General features: G+C 45.5%; 1 pseudogene; it reads left to right on the forward strand.

Moving 5' to 3' along the window:
• The first annotated feature begins 15,620 nt into the window (after positions 1 to 15,620).
• LOC123170956 (triacylglycerol lipase OBL1-like) overlaps positions 15,621 to 23,299 on the forward strand; it is a 17,064-nt pseudogene continuing 9,385 nt past the window's right edge.

Consider the following 23,299-nt stretch of genomic DNA (forward strand, 5'->3'; position numbering starts at 1 on the left):
AGGATGGGGGCGGTGGTCGCCGGCGGTGGCGGGGCGTTGGCGGGGCGGTGGCGTGGGGATCGCCAGAGAAAAAGCTCGGCACGGGGGGCCTAGAGGGATGGCCGGGGCGGCGGCGGACCGGCGGTGGGGAGTGTTTTCGGGGCGGGCGGGGTGGCGCACCGCCGGCCGCGGGCGGCGGGGGGCTGCTGTTTGGCCGGTGGTGTCTGGCGGCTCAGGGGGGGTGGAGGTTGAAGATGAACCGCGGGCCCTTGATTTCGTATCCAACGGCTGCAAAATCGACTGACCAGAGATGAAAAAGTCAGTCGACCGACGTGTAGCCTCACCTTGCTAGTGCGTTCAGTTTCGACAGCAAAATTCAGTTTCGACAGCAAAATTCAGTTTCGACAGTTAAGTTCAGTTTCGCCAGTTAAGTTCAGAGATGAGCGGCTGATGTATTTTACATCTAGCACTTTGTGGTTATGTATTTTACGTCATGTATTGGAGATGCTATTAGAATTCCACTCAGGTTAACGTTGTTCGTTGTCTCTCTTGTCCTGCTTCAGCCTCGGCGTCGTACAACTCACCGGAGCTGCTCCAACGATGAAACCCTCCATCACAGTGGAGCAGTACCTCGGGCTCCAACTCCAGACGCCTAAGATCTTCTTCCCCTCCTCCGACAGCCAAGTCAACCGGAGCATCCTCACCGGCCAACCCAATCATGTTGAGATCGACATGGCTTCGCCGAAGAGGTTGTACACTTGTTGCATCTCTTTTTTACTCTACATGTTATATATATTGTCCACTGAGCACTCGTAGTAACGGGAAATACAATTATTTTATCCTACTATATGACAAGCAGTGAGGTACCAGGCAACTTAACTTAGCTATCCGTGATGGACTCTCTTGAACGCCATCATTATTTATCTCTGCGCGTTTGAGCTGTGCATTTGTCGATGGGCCTGGGAGTTGAGCTAGTATGGCAGTGGCCTGGGTCCAAAGTAATAGAAGTAGCACAAAAACTTTTTTTAGTGTACGATTTTCCTTGCTCAAGCCTGCCTACTAGAATTGCCAGTGCTTAGAAAGGAAAAGTGAATGAAAAACATCGGAATTGGAAAGTTTCCTATGGTACTACTTTTCATGAATTTGGTGCAAAGGAATGGAGCAAAGGAAAACTGTAGGATTTGTTCCTTTAGTGTCTCCTTGAAGAAAAACCGTAGGAATTCTAATTTCCACTTCTCCTCCTTTTCATATTCCTATTCATCAAGCATAAGACTAAAAGATAGTAGCATAATAGAATTATAACCGTACATTTTCTTATGGTTTGACTTAATCTCACCATGCTTTTTTGCATCCTGTGATCTTCCAATTGTTGTGAATCAAACACCCAGATTGGCAGAAATCCTATGTTTATAAATTCTCTGTTTTGCACGTGCATTCCTATCCTATTCATGTCTATTTCCTATCCCTACATTGTTAGAATCCTCAAATTCAAACAAGCCCTTACTCAATTACTTCTGTTACAGATATGTGTCAAAGAAAACCTTGTGTGGTTTGTCCTGCTCCTGCGGCGCTGTGTTCCACCCCAAGTCAGATGCTCCAACGACGGAAGGGTTCACCACAGCAGGGATCCGCTCTCCAGACTGTCTTTCGCCGCCTCAGATCTTCTTCCCCGCCGTCGGCAGCCACGGCAATTGCATTACCATCATCAACTGAGCAGATGACCTTGAGGACTACACGGGTCCGCAAGAGAGGTCGCACTCTTCCGTGTCTGCTTACGTTATGCGTCGCTTAATATGATGACATGCTACATTATTGTCGTGTTCACCTATTAGACTCCGAGTCAGGTCCAAACTAATGGTGAAACTTGAGTTTTTAAATGGTTGTGGGGTACATATTGGGGCAGCAATCAGTACTATCTGTCTACTATCTGGTTAATCTCCGATGCCTACTATGAGTTTCATGTTGGGTGCAAACAAACATTAAAGGAGCCATTATCTGTATTTTTTAACTAAAGCTATTATCTGCCTGCTATCATTGGTTTTGGGTCTATCCACAGTTTGCTACCATCACTCTGGATTTGTGCATGCACTCCTTACATAATCTCACTATGTTTTATTCCTATGCATGCCAGTTATTGTACATAATGGAACTGATCATGTAGAGCAAAAGAGACGAGCCTTGCGTGGCAATAAAATTTCATTCAGACGTCGTTCCATGGTGGGCGCAAAGGCAGCCCCCCCCCCTCCACCCATTTCGGATCGTAATCAAGAGGAAGATAATTGTTCTGAGGGGGATTCAGAAGGAGAAGACCACTCCTATTTACCCCATGAGGTCTTCGCTCTAACTTGGCATGCTGATGTTGGTAATATCATGCATATGGTGCCTTGCATTGCTTACTGTATACATTAAAGATGTCATCTGCTTAGTTTAGACATGCTTTCTGTCAATGCCATCTGTTTAGTTTCTTTATCGTATATGTGAATCATGCAATGCCATCTTGTCTAGCCAGGCATCATATATGTGAATTTTGCACTGCCACCCTAGTTAGCCAGTCATCTTATATGTGAATTATATCATGCCATCATTTTTTATTACGTGTTAAATTTGTCAACAATTTTAATACATTCAATTACTCTTCCTGCGCATCAGCCATTCGGCACGGTCATGGAAAAATCTGGAGTGGAAACAAGGTATTCAGAGCAGACAATGCTATTTGACGAAGCGCATGTCTTGCTGGTTACCGATAGCTCCTCAGAGGAGGATTCAGAGACAGATGACCAGTCATATCCCCCCCCCGAGGTGCATGCCCTAACTTGGCAGGGTTATGTTGCTCATATCGTGCGTGTGATATCTTGCATTGCTATGTCATTTGCTTAGTTTAGACATGCTTTGTGTGAATGCCACCTGTTTAGTGTCTAATTACCATATATGTGAATTATGCAACGCCATCTTGTTGCAAGACATTATATATGTGAATTATGCAATGTTATCTTGTTGCAAGGCATTATGTATGTGAATTATGCAATGCCATGCTGTTTAGGCAAGCGTCATATATGTGAATTATATCATGCTATCCTTTTTTTGTATTTCTCATTGCTTTTGTCGACAATGTTTGTATATTCAACTGCTCTTCCTGTGCATCAGCCATTTGAATTGGTGATGGAGAAATCTGGAGTGAAAACAAGGTCTTCAGAGCAGACAATGCTACCTACTGAAGCAGATATCTTGCTGGTTATAGATAGCTTTTCAGAGGAGAATTCAGAGGCAGATGACCAGTCCTATTATCCCCCTGAGGTGTATGCTCAAACTTGGCAGGGTTATATTACTCATATAATGCATATGTTGTATTGCAATGCTTAGTTTTTACATCATATACACAATATTGAATGCCATCTCCTTAGTTGACATATCATATATGCGATTGCCCTCTACTCACTTCCTTAGTATATAATCATATATTTGAATTATGTCATGACATGATGTTTACATAGACAACATGTATCTGAATTATGGCATGCCAACCCATTTTCTAAAGACATAATATAGTTATATCATCTCATCCTGTTTACATAGTCATCATATTTTAAATTATGTCATTCTATCCATGAATTATATCATGCCATCATGTTTCCATCGACGGCATGTTTGTGATTTATGGCATGCCAACCACTTTAACAGACACATCGTATAGTTATATCATGTCATCCTGTTTACATAGTCATCATATTTTGAAGTATGTCATTCTATCCTGTTTAGTTAGCCATCATACATGTGAAATTGTATCATGTTATCCTGTTTAATTAGCCATCATATATGTGAAATTATGTCCTGCTATTCTGTTTGCTTAGACAACATAAATGTGAATTATTTCATGCCTTGTTTTCTTTCCTACTATCCATTGCACCTGTCTATCTTACAATGTCTGTACATTCAATTACTTTTCTTGTTTATCAGCCATTTCAATTCGAGGGAGTGATGGCAGTATCTGTGGGAGTAAAAACACTGTCTTCAGAAAAGATCATGCTACATGTCGATGCAGATAGAACCACTGTTGTACTTGCCCAAGAACCAACCCCACCACACATAACCCACACTCATGCAGATTGTACCCCTACCCAGTTGGACAGAGAACCAGCTACACCCCTTCTAACCCCAACCCCAGCAGATAGACACCCAGTTCTCGTTGACACAGCACCGTCTCCACCACAGAGCACCCAAACACGAGCAGTTAGTAAGGCAACTGCAGTGCCCAAATCACGAGGACCACCACTCCGAACCCGAAGTCAACGCTTAAAGCAAAAGAAGAATTGTTCTCAGGTCAGGTTCCGTAGCTATGGTTCATACTACTTTGCTCTTGCATCACTGTATTTACTGATACCAACTAATTTCAAATTTGAAGGATGCAATTGAAACTCCAATGGCGCAACAGGTATGTTTTAAACCTGTTTCTTCAACATGTTTGGCTGTTTGCTGTTGTAACTTGCTCTATGTTGATTTCAGTTTCAATTGAATAAACAGTTATGTTCTCATGCCATGCACATTACAAGTGTTGTTATTGTTGTGTAGTTTCCCACACTTATATTCTGTCCATGCTGCTTTGTCTTAAATAGATATGATTCGAACTGTATCTATCTTGATTTGGCAACATAAACTAAAATGATATATGTTTGTTTCATGTTGTTATCCTATCCACCTTACTACTGAACTGGTTTACCAAAATGAGTTTCATATACTACACTGTAAACCTGAGATGTGTTTGTTTGTTTCTCTTTTAGAACACGGATAAAATATTGGAGAAGAGTACCCTGTTATGCAATGGTAAAGGAAGTAATGCAGATAAGATTCAAGATAGTGAGACATCCCAGTTGGTCTCCAAGAAAGCTGATAAAAACTATATTGAAGACACTGAGACAACCCCAAAGTCCTGTCTTGATGTAGTGTTCGAGTTACTGGCTACCACTGCTGGCACCAGCTCTTCGAACTCATTGCCTGAATCAGTTCAGCTTCTTGAGTCTCAACTTCAAGTTGAAAGACATCGATCAGATGTTATGCGACAGGAAGCCGAAGGACTGAGGAAGTCCCTGCAGAATTCAGATGCATACTTTCTGGTGCAACAGCAAGCGCTGGAGGACTTAAGCGCCAAACAAAAGAAAGTTAATAAGCTTGCTAAGCATCTTGCCAGCATTATGGGTACCAAGGATATTGTTGCTTGAGCTCTTCTGAAGTGGTTTCAGTTCTGAACTTGTTTTGTTGCGGCGTCTATATGCTGCTGTGTTCCCTATATTTGCACTGGTGGCGAACTTTGATGCCCAGTGGATGTAATATGTGTAATAGCCGTGATAGCCTAATGTAAGTTGCTTGCTTATTTATTTCTTTGTTGTCTTGTTTATTTGTTTGTTTGTAGTCAGTGCAATTCTTTTTCTACGGTTTGCTAGTGGCTGCAATAACCTATTTTTTTAAACTAGGCCACAATAACCATGGGCTAATATTTACTATAGTGACACTGGGCCTCCTACGGGCCGTAGAAACAGTGGGCCTTCTATGGGCCGTATAAACAGTGGGCCTTCTACGGGCCGTAGAAACAGTGGGCCTTCTACGGGCCGTAGAAACAATGGGCCTTCTACGGGCCGTATCATCAATGGGACTTATACGGGCCGTATGATCGATTGGCCAAACAGACCGCATTCTGGCCATAAACGGGCTAGAGTTGGAATCGTCCGTTCATGGGCCGACCATAACAGGCCATCGTTAATAGGCCGTATTTGATGACGCTATGAAAACGGCCCAACGTATTAACGGACCACAAACGGGCCGACTGTAACAACGGGCTGAATTTGGCCCACAAGCAGAAAATGACAGTAACGGGCCCTAAGTAAACGAATGCTGGAAAATAGCCCAAGAATAAATGGGCTCTGAGAAGGCCGAAAGATAACATGGGCTGGAAACGGCCCAACGGAATAACGGGCCGTTAATGGGTATAAAGTGATACACTGTTCATTACAGGCCAGTTTCACCACGGGCCGTTAATGGGTGTAAAGTAATACACTATTCATTACGGGCCAGTTTCAGCACGGGCCATTAATAGGCCAAGAGTTACATAGGGCCTCATATGGGCCGAAAGACGTCATGGGCCATACATGGGCCAGAAGTGAAAACGGGCTGGAATCATATTGAATGGCCCAGATGACGCTATTGGGCCTAATTCGAATAGGGCGTAACGGGCCTTGGGTTAGCGGGTTGTAAATGGGCTATATGCGAACAGGCCGTTAACAGGCTTTCCATGGGCCGGTCCGCCAGCTTTTGACCAAGTCAAACGGGCCGGCCTTTTCACATGAATGGGCCACTGTTGGGGCAATAATAAAGTTATTATTTATTTCCTTATTTCATGATAAATATTTATTAATCATGCTAGAATTGTATTAACCGGAAACATAATACTTGTGTGAATACATAGATAAACAGAGTGTCACTAGTATGCCTCTACTTGACTAGCTCATTGATCAAAGATGGTTATGTTTCCTAGCCATAAACATGGGTTGTCATTTGATTAACGGGATCACATCATTAGGAGAATAATGTGGTTGACATGACCCATTCCGTTAGCTTAGCACACGATCGTTTAGTATTCTGCCATTGCTTTCTTCATGACTTATACTGTTCATATGACTATGAGATTATGCAACTCCCGTTTACCGAAGGAACACTTTATGTGCTACCAAACGTCACAACATAACTGGGTGATTATAAAGGTGCTCTACAGGTGTTTCCGAAGGTACTTGTTGGGTTGGCGTATTTCGAGATTAGGATTTGTCACTCCGATTGTCGGAGAGGTATCTCTGGGCCCACTCGGTAATGCACATCACTATAAGCCTTGCAAGCATTGCAACTAATGAGTTAGTTGCGGGATGATGTATTACAGAACGAGTAAAGAGACTTGCCGGTAACGAGATTGAACGAGGTATTGAGATACCGACGATCGAGTCTCGGGCAAGTAACATACCGATGACAAAGGGAATAACGTATGTTGTTATGCGGTCTGACCGATAAAGATCTTCGTAGAATATGTAGGAGCCAATATGGGCATCTAGGTCCCGCTATTGGTTATTGACCAGAGAGGTGTCTCGGTCATGTCTACATAGTTCTCGAACCCGTAGGGTCCGCATGCTTAACGTTCATTGACGATATAGTACTATGAGTTATGTATGTTGGTGACCGAATGTTGTTCGGAGTTTTGGATGAGATCACGGATATGACGAGGAACTCCGGAATGGTTCGGAAGTAAAGATTGATATGTGGATAGTAGTGTTTAATTTCCGGAAAGGTTCCGGAATCCATCGGAAGGGGTTCCGGATGTTTCCCGAAATGTTTGGGCACAAGAACACTTTATCTGGGCCAAAGGGGAAAGCCCACGAGGTTTTTGGGAAGCGCAAAAGGAAGTTTTGCGGAGTCCAGGGGCCAGACGCCAGGGTCCCTGGCGTCTGGGTTCAGACGCTGGGAACCCTAGCGTCTGACCCTGGAGTCCGAGAAGGACTCTTGCCTTTCGGGTGAAACCGACTTTGTGGAGGCTTTTACTCCAAGTTTCGACCCCATGGCTCAACATATAAATAGAAGGGTAGGGCTAGCACCCAAGACAGATCAAGAAACACCAAGCCGTGTGCCGGCAACCCCGTCCCATCTAGTTTATCCTCCGTCATAGTTTTCATAGTGCTTAGGCGAAGCCCTGCAAAGATTTTTCTTTACCAACAACATCACCACGCCGTCGTGCTGCCGGAACTCATCTACTACTTCGCCCCTCTTGCTAGATCGAGAAGGCGGGGACGTCATCGAGCTGAACGTGTGCAGAACTCGGAGGTGCCGTGCTTTCGGTACTTGGATCGGTCGAATCGTGAAGACGTATGACTACATTAACCGCGTTGATATAACGCTTCCGCTTACGGTCTACAAGGGTACGTAGACAACACTCTTCCCTCTCGTTGCTATGCATCAACATGATCTTGCGTGTGCATAGAAAATTTTTGAAATTACTACGTTCCCAACAAGTACATGGATCAACACAATGCTAATTCAGCAGGGGGAGAAAGAGAAGGCGAGAGGTCTCACCTTTAATGTTCGTATTCGTCGGTGACCATGGTGAGCTGGACAAAGACAACAAGACTGAGCCAAACCTACACAGTCGGTGAGCTCTTCTTCTTTCTTATTTGGGGAGAACCTTATCAGGTAGGTAATCTACTTGATCAACATCAAAGATTGAATCATCAGGGCGCCTGCGTAAGGAAACCACGTCAGGGCAGATCAGATTAAAAAAACAGCATAGTAAACCAAATCGAGGTTATGTTATGGCTGACCACCATGCTACAAAAGAGTTCAGATCCAGATAGTTCCCTAAACTCTAATGTAGAACCATATCTCTCACACTCAATTGAACAGGTATGAATAACACACTATTTCAGAGTAATAGAGAGAAGCATGCTGATTTAACCAGGCTAAGGCCAAATTCGTTTTTAAGTAAATATGAAACATGGTGTTGCAATGCACATTGCTACTACTTGCAAGTAAAGGACAAACACAATGATTACCTAGTAATGAACAGTGAACTAGAGATCTTATTGACTTATTGTCTGTCTCTAAGTGTTAACAGTCAACTCTCATGTACCATGCACGTCATGCATGATCCCCATGCACGTCGCACGTCCCAACGCCTCGCGCTCCCTGTTGTACATGTAACTATTTATACACGGCAATGGATACGACAGCACCTGGGGTGCTTTGCTCTCTCATTCTATCAATCCACACTGAGCATAAGAACTTATTGTTTGTCTCCGAGCATAAGTGCAGTCCATGGACTAAACACCCTTCCTTAGCTTACTTGGGGCAAAATCGCCATCAAATGAAATTGACAGTGGTGTATAATATAATATAGCATGTAGGTTGAACGAAAAAGTGAGATTATTACCATAAATAAAAGCATGCTGACTAGCATTGCAAGATATACATATGCCAGGCATTTCCAAATTAGTTGTCAAGTGTTTTATTCATTTCCTAGAGCTTGTTTGGGACTTTAGGTTCTCCAACACCTCCTATCACCAAGATCCACACAACCCTGTTGAATTAGTTGATGATCAAGTCATAAAACTTTGTATGCTTCAGGATCTGGAAGGCGTGAATGAATTAATTACCCTGAGCAGTGTCGGCATGTCGACGCCCATCTTGACCTCCATGAGCTACTGGTAGACCAGCAGCTTGCCAAGGCAGCAGGCGGAGTGGAGGGCATTCATGCCCATGTAGGTGGTGTTGGCCACTGTCACAGGGATCCCATGCCCCTGCATGTCCAGCTCCTTTGCAAAGTCTTCAATTAACCAAAAAGAAGACACTTTTAGTTACCAATCATGACAAGAATGCATCAGAGTAGTAGAAATACAATAGGTGACTTTAATCTACAAAGAAAAGCCAGCGTCTTCCTAATAGCTACTACTATGTATTTGGGCGCTTTCTAACCAACTTTGGTTTGGACGCTGCAGTTAACCAGAAATCTTTGTATTTGGACGCTTTCTAACAAACTTGTGTGCTTTGGTGAGTAGTCCCCTCCTCGTATACCAGGACACAGTGATTATTGTTTGCCTTCATTAATACCAGAAATGTAAAGATGTAGGGTGAGAACTAATAGTTGTGCATGCACCTGCCATTGCATGAATCGTTTGAAACTCTCACCACCAGTCAATGCTCCAACTACTACTCTGATTGATTGACCATGTTCATTCAGCTTTGATTCAATCAACACATGCATCTCAGGTTAAAGAACAGAGAGGTCCTAGATCGTGTAAAAACAGATCATTTGAGCATACACACAGCACATGCAAATGTCCCCAACCCTGTGGCAACTAGCTTTCAGTTCGCTCTAGTGCAACTGCACGCAACCACCCCTTTTTTCGATAGAAAAACTACAACTGCTGGTACACCCAATAAAAGAATTCTGCTTTTGTGATTAGCAGTTTTTGTTTCAGATCAACAATGTGTTGATCTAATCAAACTAAGCTTTGAAATGAGCCAGACACCCCAGTAGGCATGATGAGACTGTCCACCCGACAATGAAGAAATAGTGCAAAGTATCTACACTGAACAGAAAAAAGAATAAAATAGAATACCATAGTTTGACAGGTAAAGCTGAGAAACAATGCATCATTTTCCAAGAGAGCAAACATCCAGAATGCATACTCCAGTATATCTAATTCATCATAAAGAGCAATTCAAATGATGAAAGCTGCACTTAACTACCTAAAACACTTCTGCCACCCAGCATATGGCAAAATTACAACAGCAGAAGGCGCCTAACAGTTATGATTCCACTATGTGGAACATGATCTGGTTCATCCAAATGTATATAAAGCAACAAGGTTGAGCACATGTGTATGCATTTAACAAAGTGCTGCCAGTATACAGTATATTTTACTTGACCAATAATTACACTTGCAGACATCCTTGGCCACATAGTAGCATAGGTTGTGCTATGTAAGTATTCATTTAGATATCATATGAATTTGTTTTTCTTTCTAAAAAATCAGACTGCCCAGTTGGTAGATGACAATTAGTTGTTGAGGTGTAAGTGTAAAATACTATGCTTTTTTGCGGGGCAAGTGTAAAACACTCAGCATTATCACAAAGTTCAGCTAAAAGTGTTGCACTAAAATCAGTCAAACTTATATGGTCACAGAACTCAACCCATATTAGTGAACAAAATAGAAAGCAGGGGAGAGGAGCCAATTGGCTTACCAGACAAAGAAGAAGAGGCCATCGGAGGAGCAGTGTGGGAGGCGTCAGTGAGCAGCAGCGCAGGCCGACGGACTCGCCAGTAATCTCGGGCTCCTTCTCCCACACACACACCCCACTCGTTTTCTCTTGTGCACCTGCGTGAGGAACCACATCAAGAAGGAAGAGCGAACGGAATCGGATAATATCAGCCATGAGGAAACCAAAGTCTCAATTTTCTTATGGATATGCCACTGTTGGTACTCCACCATGCAACAAAGAAATACACAACAGGACATATTGTTGTACTAAATCAACTAATATCAAATATATTGTGGGAATCTGCTCGGGCGAAACAAGACTAAATATGGCTACTAAAATGAAACCGAATGGTGGGATTTTGGATTGCAAAGCAAACAAAATTGTAGAGCTAAACACAACGATATAGTGTCGAATGAGATGCATCATAGTGCAGTTTTCCATCAAATGTTAGACATGTCCATCAAGGCATCATTTACCCAAAATCTAAACAGTTGTGGCTCGATGACCATGTGCCCAGAGCAAGGGGAGGAAGAGAAGGCGGGAGGGCTCACCTTTAGTGTTGGTATCCGTCAATGACCATGGTGAGCTGGACAAAGACAACAAGACTGGGCCGAACCTACATGGTCGGGGAGCTCCACGTCTTCCTTAGTTGTGCAGAACCTTATCGGGTAGGTAATCCACATCAGGGCAGATCAGATTGAAAAAACAGCGTAGTATACAAAACCGAGGTTGTGTTACGGCTGACCACCATGCTAGAATGAGTTCAGATCCAGATAGTTCCCTAAACTCTAATGTAGAACCAGGCCACAATCAATATCTCAAACACAATTAAACTGGTATGAATAACACTATTTCAGAGTAATAGAGAGAAGCATGATGATTTAACCGGACTGTTGTACATGTAACTATTTATAGACGACAATGGATACGGCAACACCTAAGGTGCTTTGCTCTCTCATTCTATCAATCCACACTGAGCATAAAAACTTATTGTTTGTCTCTTGTCTCTAAGCATAAAAACTTATTGTTTGTCCATGGACTAGACTCCCTCCCATAACTTACTTGGGGCAAAATCACCATCAAATGAAATTGCCATTGGTGTATAATATAATATAGGGATAAGTATATTTTTCGTCCTCGAACTAGAGCGAAAGTTTAGAAAGTGTCCCAACTTCAAAACCACTAGAACTCCATCCCTCAACTAATTAAACCAGATACTTTTCGTCTCTGGTAACACTTAAGGTGGTTTCAGTATGACGTGGACCCTGGTTTTGACTAAGATGGGCCTCTCCTATCTCCATTGACGAGCTTCTAGGCTTTGACAGTAGTAACGACTAGCAGGCTAACTCTAACTCTAAATAACACAAAAGGAGAATGCAAATAACATTTCGTTTAGGTTATGCAAAGGGTACATCCCGTTCCATGTTTGAGTCAAGGAAGGATACATGAAAAACAACAATTTTGAAACTGAGCGGTACAGACTTGGCGGTTCAAGATAGAAAGCTACCTCATGAGGTTCCCCTACAGGGTCGTACCTAAGAAATCTGGACCCGGTACAAAACCATGATTGAGGCCCCATGTATAAAAATCAATTAAAATAATTTCAAAATCTTTCGCTAGTACAAATTTCACCAAAATCTCTGCATAGGGCTTGACCATGTGTGTGTGCGTGAGTTCCTTTCTTCATCTTGGGCAACTCCAACATATATTCAGCCATCAGCATTTCATTGATATGTATTTTGTCCCAAAAGTGGACAGTCCGACAAGGTCTGAACAACCAAAGTGTATACCATAGTTTGAATTGAACAAATTGTATTGGATATAGCTTAACAAAATCTGAATATAACTAAACATAGTCTGGACATTTCAGAGCGTTGTACTGAATTTAGTTGGACATAGTCTCAACCGAATATATCTAAACATAGCCTGAACCAAATATAGCTGAACAGGGTCCACGTCAGACTAGAACCACCTTAAGCATTACCAGGGACGATAAGCATCCGGTTTAATCAATTGAGGGACTGAGATTTAGTGTTTTTGGAGTTAGGGACGATTTCTAAACTTCCACAAATGTTTGAGGACGAAAAATGTACTTATCCCTACAATATAGCATGTTGGTTGAATGAAAAAGTGAGATTATTATCATAAATAAAAGCATGCTGACTAGCATTGCGAGATATGCATATGTGAGGCACCAAAACCTCACAAGCATTTCCAAATAAGTTGTCCAGTGCTTTGTTGATTTCCTAGCGCTTGTTTGGGACCTCAGATTCTCCAACACCTCCTACAGCTAACAACATCTCAGGGTATGTTGTTCTCCTGCACTAGTACACCAACTTTGTTGGATTTAGAACGCTAAATCGATACACCAAAGAGCAGCAGCACACTTACGTGCAAAGCTAACCAACCAAGCACATAAAAAGCTTGATTGATCAACAGGATGCCAGCAGCAGTTCTCGCCATAGGCTCCTGTGCGTACGTACAAACTTGAACGAACAGAGCAACCAGGGCAGGATTGCAGGAAACAAGATTGAACACAGCAAGTGGAAACTGGGACCCCTGTACCACCCCGAACCTGGAGGCAGGAGAAGAAAGCAGAGGAGGTCGCGGTGCTTACCCGTGCGTCGGAGGGAGGGTGCTCTCATCTTCTCCTCGAGCTTGCTTGTTATATGGAGAGTAGAGAGGAGATGAGCGAGCAGCCAGCCAGGCATCTCGTCGTCGCTGAACCGCACGCCAACTCTGCCTCTCCCGGTGCCGTCGATGTTGACACAGCGACAGCGCACCTTCGTGACCTCACGCCGTTGGACCCGGATTCGCCGGAGCCGACGCGCCGATGCTGGACGTGCTGCTACAGGTTGCCCTTGGCTGCATCTTGCCGGCACTGAGATTGGTCGCGGCGGCCAGCTCGAATCCGTGGAACTGGAACACGCCCATTGACGAGCAGCCAGACGTGGGGCGTCACGGATGTGGAAGCGCCACCGCCACTGCACGACTGTCAGCACCGCCCAAGGGAAGGGAGAGAAGGTGGGTGGGGGCGGGGAGCACGGCTCGAAGATGATCTCCTCTTCTCCTCGGGCTTCTTGTTGTTGGGCCTGCAGCACAGAGGGAGCAGCGCGAGCTTCACGAACAGAGCATCACCAAGTCCAAATCGAACCGAATCGAGAGAAAGAGGGAACCTTGAGAGGGTTGGAGCAGAGGAACCGCAGCGAGCTCTCTCCTCACGCGGAAGAGCGGCATCAAACCGCGTGGCCGCGAGGACCGAAACAGTGGCGAGGTCGCCGGCGGGGATTCGCGGGAGCCTCGCCTCCAACGCGTCGATGCTGGATGTGCCGCTACACGTTGGCCTGCCCTTGGATGCGTACCGCCGGCGCCGCGATTGGTAGCGGCCAGCTCGAAGCCGTGCTTCTGGAACAGGGCCGTTGACGACCAGCAGCCCTTACGACGAGTCAGAGGCGGGCTAGAAGCGCCACGGCCGCCGCACGACCGGACAAGGGAAGGGAGAGACGGTGGGGAGCAGAGCACGGCGCCGAGGTCGGCGGTGGGGGCGGCGGCGCCGAGGGTGCACTCCTCTTCTCCTCGAACTTGTTTTTGGGAGGGCGAGCAGGTTCTCCAACACCTCCTCCAGTGGTAGCCTTCTCCTGCAGCCAGCAGAGAGGATTCAATCTTCACGAACAGAGCAGCACCAGGTCCAAATCGAATCGAATCCATTCAAGAGAAAGTGGGCACCTTGTGAAGGTCGGAGCAGAGGAGCCGTAGCGTCAAACCGCACGGTCGAGAGAACCGAACCGGTGGCAAGGTCGCCAGCGGGCACGGCGGCTGGTTCGGGGTGTTGCTCGGTGGCGACAGGAGTCCAAAGGGACGAGGCGGTTGCTCGGCGGCTACGGGATCCTTCACCGGGGAAGGAAGGCCCGGCCAAGGTAGAGAGGGCGGAGGAGGAGTGGGATGCGGCGGCGGTGGGGAGCGCGGCACCAAGGTGGCCGGTGGGTGGAGCGGCGGCGATGTGGGAAAATCGGGAGAGGAAGAAGCTGTGAGAGAGCGGGCTTGGGCTCTGGGGCTGGCTCGAAATCTCTAGCCTCCTCTCTTCTTTTCATTTCGAAGTCCGGAACCGCGAAAACTTTTCGCCTTTGGCGACCGAGGAGCCGGCGGGAAAGTATTTCGGCGGTGCAGACGCAGGAATCTTTTTCATTTTGAGTTTGGGACCGCGAAAACTTTTTAGAAGACGCGGGAGGCAGATGTACTTGGATCTTTATCTCCTTCACGGATTGCCAACATCCTATGAATTGATCCTAGCCGTCCCTTTTTATACATCCGACGACAGAGACACCATGTCACGCGGATCACGCCCTTGCTTTCAATGAAACCCGTCAAAGTTTTTTACTCCACTCCCATCACTTCGGCTTAAACATCCTAAGGCCTTATTTGGTAGACGTGGATTTGAGAGGTTTTGGGGGGAGGGGATTTGGTGAATCCCTCCCTTTCACCCAAGGCGCCTGCTACGAATCAACCGACTTATTTCCTTGAGAAATCAGTCGGGTCTAGGGCCGTTGGATCCGGGCTTGTCGCTTGTTGGATTTGGTAAACAGAATCTCACATGGTCATCCCCTCCTCTCATCGCAGCCGCAAGCCTGCAATGGGATCAACCGAAGCGCGTCACTACGGGAAGCAACGCCGCCACGGCTTGCAGCGGGAGCCGCACCATCTCGTAGCCATGCTCCACCATCGGCGACGCTTCACTGCAGTGCCAACATCGATGTGGGGATGCTCCATCGCAACACCCGCCGCCACCGACGACGCTTCACTACAACACTGACGTCGACGTGGCCGTGCTCCATCGCAACAGTCCATGGCAGCCGGCGATGTTTCACTGCAGCGCCACCACCGCGCGACGGTGCTCCATCGCAACACTAGCTGCCCCGTCGAAGGTCCATCGCAGCACCCGGGCCGTTGATGAAGCTTCACTGCAGCGAAACCACCGGCGCGGGGGTGCTCCGTTGCAACACGGCGACGATGGGGGTGCTCTGACAAAGCACGCCACGCCGGCGGCGGATGTTGCGATGCAGCACATCGGCGACGAATTGCGGCGACGCAGCACGCGTTGGGGTGCCTGGGGATCACGCTGTGTTGAAGCACGCGGCGGCGGCAGATGCAGCACGGCGCCGGCGGTGGCAGATGCGGCGACGCAGCACGGCCGCGACGAAATTTCTGCTGGTTGGTGATGCGATGGGATCGCGGCGTGGTGGCTGCCATGGCCTGCAGCAGCGGTTCCGTGGGTGTATCCCATGACGAGAAAAATGAGATGGGAAAGCGTCAGGAAGAGCGGAGGGAGAAGATAAGGTTGGGGATGAAAAAGCCGTGGGTGGACCTGCATGCCACGTGTCGCCTGAGAGAGGAGGTTTACGTGAGCAGAAAATCATCCGGATGATTTTAAACATTTTCCTTCACCCAATCCTCTCAAATCCCCCCAAGCCCCAAACCCCTCACCTATTTGGTACACAGAGATTGATACACAAGGTTTGCAAAACCACTATACTAGAATTAAAAATGCAATTTTTACAACTTCAAAAGCTCACGGAGGAAAAGTGCAACTAGATTACACAAAACAACAAACATGCTCTGTTACAAGTACTATTATCAATGGTTCTAATGAAAATGGTACATGCATACATTCCACGGTCCAAATGAAAAACATGACACATGCCACATGCCACGGTCCAAATGAAAAATACAAGATGTTCGGTCAACGAAAGTCAACGGCTTATCACAACATAAACACACGTTTGATCGGCGAATGCTCCAAGCATGTTTGCGGGCTGCACAGAGTGGAGGAGACTTGTGGCAGCAAAGCGTGGTCGCCCGTCTTCCGCGAGATCAGGTCCCTATAATAAAACAGATGAATTGGTCCAAGGGTTAGATGCGGAAAAACAATGAACAAATGGATGCATAAGAAGCTAGCTCCATAATTTCCTTGCTTAAATAATGAGAAACTACAAACAGAATTTCATTGCTTAGATGTTTAACAAATTTTCATATTGTATTATATAATCTGAGCATGGAAGATAGTACTAGCAGACTAGACTAGACGACACATATAAGGCTGGTCATAGTGAGAGCAACTTATGTAGTAACATAACGCATTTCAAGAAAACTTTGCTTATGTGGCATGTAGTTAATGATGAAAGAGGTGTTTAGAGTAACATAATATGTTACTGTAACATAGCGCTTCCCGAGAAAGGATGAGTCTACAAGCTAATAAATGAATCCATCTATGACACTACTAATATGTTACTTTGCACTATGAAAGTAGTAACTTAAACCAGTGTCATATGCATGACACTAGTATATGTTACTCCCCACTATGACCAGCTTAATTAGAGTAGAGAACCAATGTTGCCATAAATGAGAACCAATGTTCCCATAAATTAAACTAGAGCCATATAGACTAGATGTCAGATATAACTTTTCTGCCAACAATGGAATCAGGAATGCATACGCTTCGCCAGTCCAGGGTCCATATATATGTATGCACAGATTCGAAAATGAGAAGGCTCAAGCTTGGAAAAAAGACTTGAAGTTACAGGGAACAGTCTCAACCTGAAGACAAAAGAGGTGATAAATGAAATATGATTATAGGTAGCAAAAGATTCATCAGCAGTTCCCCAAGCACCGAAATGGCATGTAATTAATGCTACGAGAGCCAATTTCATCTACTGCAAGAACAAGCAAGGATGAATACAGGGCTTAAGCTGGACATATGACAAGGATGAGGCCACCATACTCAATCGTAGACATAGCAAAACAAGGTATAAATTTGTGCCACCAGCAGGCACATGACAAGGATTAGGACACATGACTTACACACCTATCATCTCCCAGCAGGTATTTTCGGAATGAGACTAGATGAGATGATATATACCACAGCCTGCCCAGTACAAGCCTTGACAAACGGTGGCACATGACGGACCTAGCAAATCAGTGTCATTCTTCTCAATAGAAATGGGCAATCGATCAGTAGCATAAGAAATGGATACGTAGGGACGGATGAAAGGATCAGAACAGGGTATTGTTGTGTGCCAGGGGCCTGACTACTTAGCTGCTTAGACCTCCGATGAAATGAGTCGCCTCGCCTCTCCGGAAGATCATAGATGACATTTAATAAAACAGCAGGGGCGTGCAGTTCAGTTTGTCAAATAACCAAAGCCTTTTAAACAGAAATGATATACTGACAAAGAAAGAAATTCAGTTGTTATATTCAGTTTGTCAACATTAGAAGACCAATTATATGTTCAGCTCACTTAGTTGTTATAAGATCAGTGGCAAACAAAGAAATATATTCAGCTCACTTAGTTGTCACCATCAGACCAAATTCATCAAGCACAACACATACAAAAGATCAAATATAACTACGCTTAATATGATTCGTCACAAATTCAGAGTAGCATATATTGTTCCATTAACAGATCAAGCAGCACCAGAGAAACATCCTCGTACAACCAACCACGACTACGCACTAATCATCATCCATCCATCCAACGATTCCCAACATCCACATCAGACCATGAAATTGATCAACCGCGTGATCAACAGTGGTCACCAGGAGGGGGGCGAACTTGGCTAACTTGGTGACGGGCAGTTTGGACCGGCAGCTCAGAGACGGCGTCGCCGGGGAGAGACGAGGTAGCAGCCATGGCCGGGCGGATAGAAAACCCTAGACGACGAGGGGAGGAGAGGGGAGACGAGGCGAGGACTTACCGCAGGGCAGAAGTCCAGTATGCCGGACGAGATCGCCGGCGTCGAGGCGTCGGGCAGCGGCGTCTTGACGAGTCGGGCGGCCAAATCCTCGAGGGGGGGGCTCGAGGGTTCTGAACCACGTGGGAGGAAGTGGATGGAAGGGGAATAGAGGGGGTTCGGCCCATGTAACCTCGCCTACCAAACGGGCCGACGGGGTTTTGCGAGGGTTCTGGGCCTCGCGGGGTTAATCCTCGGAAAACCCCTCCGACCCACGTCTATCAAATGAGGCCTAATGGATTATATTACTCCCTCCGGTCCTTTTTAGTTTGCATATAAATTTTGTCCGAAGTCAACGTGTCTCTACTTTGACCAAACTTATAAACAAAAAGTATCAACATTCACAATGCCAGATCAATATTGTTAGATTTGTTACGAAATGTAGTTTCATGGAAAATATATTTGGTATTGTAGTTGTTGACTTTTTAAAATATATATATTTAGTTGAAACAAATCTAATACGCGGAGTAAAAAGGACCCGAGGGAATTTAAAACTAAAGAAACAAGTTTCATAGAATATACTCCCTTTGTCCAGATTTACTTGTCGCCGTGGATTTGCCAAGATACGGATATATCTAACATTAAGATGTTGAAAAATCTAACACAAATAATTTCGGACGGATGCAATAAGACACAAAAAGATGTTGAAATTGCTTTTAGTTTAACTACAACCACTAATTTCTTTTTCCACGTGAGCCCACTCAGTTGCCCTCCCCTCCACCAAATTTTCGACCGTGCATCTCATCTGGGTTGGCCCTTGAGAAATTGGGCGGGAAACTTTTGGGTGACACGTGTTGGGCGGGAAACCCCATGCCCGTACCGAGAAAGTCTTCTTCCAGGTGGCTCATATTGGGTAGGAAACAAGTGGTCTGAGAAACTGAGAAGGAAACTTTTGGGTGCGAAAAGCAGGCGAGGAAACATTGGGCGGCACATATCGTGCGAACACATGACCCAAGATATTGGGTGTGAAGCTTTCGGTCGGGACATACAGGGCGAAAGACACCGCCGGTGTGGGAGTGGAGTTGAGGCAGATTTATTCGTCCGGGCGTCGCTTCCACCACCCCAACGACGTACCACAATCTACAAATCCAAACACTAACTACAGAGCGGAGGAACGGGGTCTCCCCTCCCTCCTGCCGCCGAAGCAGCAGCCGGAGGGAGAGGGGGCCAGCGCCCTGGCCGGTTGAGATCGGTGGAAGAAGATCGCCTCCCTAGTCGCTTGGCTCGTCGCGGTGGCTAGGTAAGGGGACACAATGGTCGCGCGGGGCGGCAGCTAATCCGCATCACTTGAGGGAGTACCAAATCAGTATAGGTATGTACACATGCATATATTTATACGTGTATACACGTGCTCCAGGGTTTTCATGCATTTAGTATGTACTCCTTCCGTTTCTAAATATTTGTCTTTCTACAAATTTCAACAAGTGGCTAGGTATGAAGTAAAATGAGTGAATCTACGCTCTAAAATATGTTTATATACATCCGTAATAATCAAATATTAAAAAGACAAGTATTTAAGAACCAAGGGAGTACTATTTAAAGAAGCAGCGAGAAGCCAAACCAGGCAATGAGAGCTGAGCCGATGGACTCAAAGCTGCTACACCATGCACGCACATACACGTACGTAGCTGATGCATGCGAGTTTTGTTTGTTTGGTTGAGTACGTGAAGCAAGATCCGATCTTTTTCTTTAAGGGGAAAAAAGATCCAATCTTTTGACTTGTCCGGGGCAGTCCATGGACGATGGCGAACGTCAAATGGATGGACGGCTTGGGCGGTTCGGGTCGGTCCGCGGTGGTGCTGGATCGGAATGGGAGAAATTCACGAGCGCGCGCTGCTTCGGTCTTGATCGACGGAACCAACTGCCGTCGGAATTAAGCCCACTGCCGGGGAGAGAGGTGAGGCGCGACGAGCATTCGGCTGGGACGTGCACGCATGCACGCTCTTCGTTGGCGCTGCCGATGGGTTCGCCTCGCCGGAATCCATGACGAAGGAAGAAAAAAGGATGCATGGCGGATGCGGGGAAGACGGCGATGTACGACTCGCTCGCGCCGGCTCGTCGTGCCGGCCGGAAAAGGGCAACGTCCGGTTCATTGACGGACGGACGGACGGACGGAGAGGCCTCCGTCAACATGGACGCCGTTTTCTGGGCGTTGATCAGGGAGGCCGGCCGGCCGGCGAGGTGGAACTGGAACTCCTGCACTCGTGTTTGGAAGTTGACCGCCGGGGCAAAGAGGCACGCACGAATTAAGTGCTGCAGAAGTGAAGAAAGAATCCATCTTGAACAGTAGGACAATGGATCTCTATCTGTAATACGTAGTATAGTAGGACGATCGATCTGTGGACGACGGACGGACGGAGGGACTGGTCATTCCTGGGGCTTCATCTGCGTGGATCTTTCATACGGAGTACAGATAGCATGTCCTCCGAGAACGGCGCGCGTGGCAGCACTCGTGTCCGGGCGGGGTGATGAGCATGCATGCATGCATGCATTGTGCCGATCGAACAGGCGCTGTGCCGTGCGTGGACCCTTGAACAGGTCAACGGGCGGACGAGTGTTGGAGACCATTCCGCCAGGCTGGACGGACAGGGTTGTTTTGTTTACGGAGGGACTAAAAATCAGTCGACTGATTTCTATCCAAGTCTCAGTCGACGCCTCCATTAAATATTTTTTATGCTAGCTGCTTGTCAGGTTTAAATCGGCCTGTTAGGATGATGCGTCCAACCTGTTTCTTTTTGTTTATTTGTTGGGCTGTGGTTAAAAATAGACCGTGCAAAGTGCAAAGAGGAAGCGTGTTGTCTTGTTTTTTCTCATTTTTTCTACTAGACTAGCATGTGTGTCCTCCACTCGCAGTGTCTTTCCCTATATTTTTTAGCATGTCATGATCAATGCACACTCTTAATTTTTCTTCATGTTTTTTTTATTTTCCTCCATGATGTATGTCAAGGTTTGCTCATATAAGATTTGGTTATATGATAAACTGTTTAATCTATGCGCCAAGATTGGTGCAAATTTGTGTTGCATTTCCTTTTTCTGGTCGCAATATTGTTTATATTTTTTTCAAAATGGCTTGAGCCAATTCATTTTGGATTTCAAGGATAGTTTTTCTTTTGAATTTTATTTTTGTTGCTTCTTTTGAAATTATTACTTATTTCCATTCTTCTAATTTTTTCTTGTTCTCTTTTCTCTCATAATTCTTTCTTTGAAGTATGTTTGTGTTTTTTTTCATTTTCATTTTTTTTATATTTCACTAATTCTTAATTGTTCACATTTATTTTTTGTCATTTTTAAAATCGTACTATCAGCTACATGTACATCCATCCACATGTGACTGCATTGATTATTTGTTTATTTTTTTGCCCTTGTTCCTTGTCGCGTTGATTATTTCTCTCAACTGTATTTTCATTTTATTTTTATTTTTTATTTTTATTAAAAAATTAAACATTTTTGTAATTTTTTTAATATATTTTTATTAAAAATAGTTTTTATTTTGAAATTGTGGTTGCTCAATTGCACCCTACTGCAATTGCATGTCTCCAATGTGACTGCAACTCAGTGGTGTTTTGTCAGGGGTGAGGGCATAGTTTCATGTCTATCACTAAACATGCAATGACAAGCCGCATCGATTACAACTGTACGTCTTCAATCCGACTGTAACTATATGGTGTTTCATCAGGGGAGGGGGTAGTTGGTACGCAATTGCATGTCTACTACCAGGCATGCAACTATGTAATGTCTCGTCGGGGATGGGGTAGTTGCATGTCTGTCAATATCCCCATTTTTTTGTTAATTTGTGCGCTCAAGAGATGGCGTATGAAATATGCTTGAACCGTTGCAACCGTAAGAGTAAGTGTAACGGTTTTGGCATCTATGTATGGGAGTTTAAAAATGCAGTGCTAACTCAGCCAATCTATTTTTTAATTTCCATGTTTTATCTTTTTATTTTATTTTAAGTTATTTGTCATGATATATTTTTTACTTTTTTGTGTGTCTTCAACAAAATAGGTTGTAAAATGTAACGAAAGTGGTCGTTCCAACAACGGTAACATCAGAGAATCTCACATTTTGAGGCCAGTTCATGATCGTACAGTGCAAAGTGAGGGTCCTCAACAAAGTGCAACACATGGAAGATGGTGGAGAAGCTTTGTTGCAGACAACAATCTGTGGAAGGTTCACCTGGTGTTCTTCGGTGGTGGGCGGTGAGAGATGGTGAAGTTGTCTGTCTGATACTAGGCATGCAACTACAAGTGTCGCCCTCGACTGCAACTAACTTTGTTTTATCGGAGAACGGCTAGAGAGACACGCAGTTGCATGTCTAACACTAGGCATGCAACTGCAAGTGTCGTTCTGAGTGCAATTGCATGTCTACTCAAATGACTGCAACTAACATTTGTTTTAGATTAGCGACGGGAGAGGGGGCAGTTGCATATCTGAGACTAGGCATGCAACTGCAAGTGTCGCGTTTGACTGCAATTGCATGTCCCCCAACATGGTTGCAATTGGACCTTTGTTTTGTCGAAGGGGGCGGGCCAGTTGCATGTCCGACACTAGGAATGCCACAGCAGGTGTCGCACCCGACCGCGACTGCATGTCTTGTAACCCGACCACAACTGGACTTTTTTGTTTTGTCGGAGGGGACGCCGCTAGAGGGGGCGGGCCAGTTGCAAGCCCGACAACAGCCACGCAACTGCAAGTGCCGCACCCGACCGCAACTGCAATGTCCCCAACATGGTTGCAACTGGGCCTTTAT

Source organism: Triticum aestivum, chromosome 7D, assembly GCF_018294505.1.
Source record: "Triticum aestivum cultivar Chinese Spring chromosome 7D, IWGSC CS RefSeq v2.1, whole genome shotgun sequence".
Classification (NCBI taxonomy): Eukaryota; Viridiplantae; Streptophyta; class Magnoliopsida; order Poales; family Poaceae; genus Triticum; species Triticum aestivum.